The 4,231-nt window shown below is 35.3% G+C and overlaps 1 pseudogene; it reads left to right on the top strand.

Annotated features, from left to right (window-relative positions):
• Positions 1-1,785: 1,785 nt before the first annotated feature.
• LOC143406817 (small ribosomal subunit protein eS6 pseudogene) lies at positions 1,786-2,579 on the top strand (annotated as a pseudogene).
• The last annotated feature ends 1,652 nt before the right edge of the window (positions 2,580-4,231 follow it).

A 4,231-nucleotide genomic window follows, 5' to 3' on the forward strand; every position in this document is an offset into this window, starting at 1 on the left:
TTGGGGCTTGAGGTGAGGCAGAGCATCATGATGGAAGAGTATGGTGGAGGAAAGTAGTTCATATGATGATCAAGAAGCAGAGAGACTCCACTCTCCATATATAAAATTTATACCCCAAAGGCATGCCCCCAAAGACCTACCTTCTACAGGCACACCCTACCTGCCTTCAGGTACCACTCAGTTAATTCTATCAGGGCATTGATTCACTGATTGGATTGCTTCCCAACTCAATCATTTATCCTGCAAATCTTGCATTGTCTCATGCATGAGCTTTTGGGGGAGACCTCACATTCAAACATTCAACACTTGGCCCCTCAAAGCTCACAACCATCTCACAATGCAAAGTAAATTTTTTCCATTTCCAAGAGTCCCCAGTATCAACAGCTCAAGGATTGACAAAAAGCTCAAGTGCAAATTATCCTCTGAGACTCAGGGCAAGCTTACTTTATGAGCTACTATAAAAATCAAAAGTGATTTACACAAATTTTCACTCCCACCAGCAATGTATGAGGAGTGTACCTTTTCCCCACACCCTCACCAACATTTATTGTTGCCTGTATTCTTGATGATTGCTGTTTTGACTGGAGTGAGATGAAATCTTAGAGTAGTTTTGATTTGCATTTCTCTAACTGCTATAGATATTGAACAGTTTTAACATATTTGTTGATAAATTATATTTCTTCTTCTGTGAATTGTCTGCTTATTTTCTTAGCCCATTTATTGTATTTTTTGGTATTAATTTTTTGGTTCTTTATATATCCTAGAGACTAATGCTTTATCTAAGGTGCATGTGGAAAAGATTTTCTCCAATTTGTAGACTCTCTCTTCACATTATTGATTGTTTCTTTTGCTGAGAACAAGATTTTAAGTTTGAATCCATCCCATTTACTTATTCTTGATTTTACTTCTTGTGCTGTAGGAGTCTTGTTAATAGGTCCTAGGCTGACATGGTAAAGATTTGAACCTACTTTTCTTCTATTAGGCATAAGGTATCTAGTCTTATGCCTAAGTCTTTGATCCACCTTGAGTTAATTTTTGTGCAAAGTGAGAGAGTTTTAATTTTGTTTTGTTACATGTGGCTTTCCATTTTCCTCATGACAATTTGTTTAATAGTCTATCTTTCTCCAGTAAAAATGAGAATGGAATCACCATTTGACCCAGCTATCGCACTCCTTGGTTTATACCCAAAGGACTTAAAATCAGCATACTACAGTGATACAGCTGCAATAACGTTTATAGAATCTCAATACACAATAGCTAAACTATGAAACCAACCTAGGTGTCCTTCAATATATGAATGGCTAAAGAAAATATGGTATATATTAAATGAAATATTATTCATCTCTAAAGAAAAATGAAATTATAACACTTGCCAGTAAATGGATGAAGTTGGAGAATATCATGTTAAGTGAAATAAGCCATTCCCCTAAAACCAAAGACTGAATGTTTCCTTTGATATGCAGATGCTAATTCACAATAAGGGGAGGCACTAGGGAAGAATAGAGTTACCTTAGATTAGGAAGAGGAGAGTGAAGGAAGGGGAGGGGGGATATAGTGATAGCAAGGATCATAGAATGAAACAGACATTATTACCTTATGTACATGCATGACAAATGTGATTCTACAACCTGTACAATCAGGAAAGTGAGAAATTATACCCCATATATTTATGGTATATCAAAGTGCATAGATGTATTTTATGTCATGTGTAACTAATTAAAACAAATAAAAAATAAAAAACCCACTATTTTTTATTGTGCCTTGTGGATGCTCAGCTGCTCCAAGATGAAGATGAATATCTCCTTCCCAGCCACTGGCTGTCAGAAACTCATTGAAGTGGATGATGAATGCGAACTTTGTACTTTTTATGAGAAGCGTATGGCCACAGAAGTTGCTGTGAATGCTCTGGGTGAAGAATGGAAGGGTTATGTGATCTGAATTAATGGAGGGAATGACAAACAAGATTTTCCCATGAAGCAGGGTGTCTTGACCTATGACCATGTTCACCTACTACTGAGTAAGGGGCACTCCTGTTATAGACCCAGGCAAACTGGAGAGAGAAAGTGCAAATCTGTTTGAGGTTGCATTGTGGATGCCAATCTGAGTGTTCTCAACTTGGTTATTGTAAAAAAAAGGAGAGAAGGATATTCCTGAACTTACTGATACTACTGTACCTCGTGGACTAGGACCCAAAAGAGCTAATAGAATCTGCAAACTTTTCAATCTCTCTAAGGAAGATGGTATCTGCCAATATGCTGTCAGAAAACCCTTAAACAAGGAAGGTAAAAAATGCAGGACCAAAGCATCAAAGATTCAGCATCTTGTTACTCCATGTGTCCTGCAACACAAGTGCCAATGTATTGCTCTAAAGAAATAGCATACTAAGAAGAATAAGGAAGAGGCTGCAGAACATGCCAAACTTTTGGCCAAAAGAATGAAAGAAGCCAAAGAAAAAACACCAGAAACAGATTGCCAAGAGATGCAGGCTGTCTTCTCTGAGAGCTTCTACTTCTAAGTCTGAGTCCAGTCAAAAATAAGAATTTTTATCAGTAACAAATAAATAAGATCAGACCTTCAAAAAAAAATAAAAAAAGAAAAACCAGTGACAATTTTGAAAGTAAAAGTGATTTACAAGTATCCAACCTATAAAGGTACAGAATAAACATTTCATTCAGAAAAAACAGGGGCATAGAAAGAGGGGCTAGGGGGCTGGGGTTGTGGCTCAGAGGTACCCCTGAGCCACAACCCCAGCCCTATGCAGAAGGTTTTTAATTTGATGCCATCTCTTTTGTTAATTACTGATATTATTTCCTGAGCTGTCAGAGTATTATTGAGGAAGTTGTTGCCTGTGCCTATATGTCGGAGCATTGATCCTGTGTTTTCTTATAGTAGTTGCAAGATTTCTTGTCTAATTCCTAGCTTCTTAGGTCTTTAATCCATTTTGAGTTTACTTTTCTGTAGGTTAAGAAGTAGGAATCTAGATTCATTATTCTAAATATGGATATCTAGTTTTCCTAGCACAATTTATTATAAAGATTATTTTTTATCCAATGTAATTTTATGGTGACTTTGTCAAGAATCAGATGTCTTCTTTTCCACTGCATTGTATTATGTGTGAAGAACCATGATAGTTTTTGTTATGATAGCTCTGTAGTATAATTTGAAACTGGTATTGTGATGCCTCCAAAATTGCTTTATATGCTTAGTTTAGACTATTCTGGGCTTTGTATTCTATATTAATTTTAGGACTATTTTTTTTAATTCTGTGAAGAATGTTATTGGTATTTTGATGGAAATTACAGTGAATCTTTTTGTAATATGGCCATTTTAACAATATTAATTCTGCTTATCCATGAACATGGAATGAAATTAACTTCAACATGAGGTCTTATTTTCTTAATGTGTTTTTAAATATGTTATCCTAATATTTAATTAAGGATTTTCTATTTTTATCCCTCATCAGGGATATTGGTCATTAGTTCTTTCATTAAGTGTCCTTGTCTGGTTCAGGTTATCAGGGTGATGATACTGGCTTTGTAGAAGGAATCTAGAAGTGTTCCATAGGAAAAAGTGGTTTTAAATTCTTTTTTGCTAGTGAATTATAGTTATACATATTGGGATTATTTTTGACAAAAATTAGAAGTATGAAATATGATTTGCTCCAATTTAGTACCCAGTACTTCCATTTTATCTCCCCTCTTCCACCTGTTTCCCTTACTCTTATCTACTGGTCTTTTTTTCTATTTATTTAAAGATTTTTTAAAATGAGTACTTTATAGGTATACATAAAGGTGAAATTCACTGTGGTGTATTCATAAATGTACATAGCATAGTTGGGTCAATTTTATTCCACTATTACCCTCTTTTTCTGTCTTTCCAACCTCTGCCTCAATCCTCTTCCTCTGCTTTGCTGATCTCCCTTCTGTTTTCATGGGACCCCACTCTTCTTTTCCTTTTATTTTGGTCTAGCTTTCATGTATGAGAAAACATTTAGCCATATTCAGAGAGTCAAGGAATTATTTTCTAAAAGCTAATGTGATAAGGAGTTACTATCCTGGAGTTTGTTATTCTGATTAATTCTTCACAAATTTCCCTGTGTGTTCTCATAATACTATTTAGTAAAAAATATCATCAAGGTATTGTGCAACTGTCGCAGACAGAGTTGAGACACCATTCTCCATGCAACAATCAAATATATTGACCATTTCAAGTAGCAACACTTCATAGATAT

Source organism: Callospermophilus lateralis, chromosome 1 (genome assembly GCF_048772815.1).
Source record: "Callospermophilus lateralis isolate mCalLat2 chromosome 1, mCalLat2.hap1, whole genome shotgun sequence".
NCBI lineage: Eukaryota > Metazoa > Chordata > Mammalia > Rodentia > Sciuridae > Callospermophilus > Callospermophilus lateralis.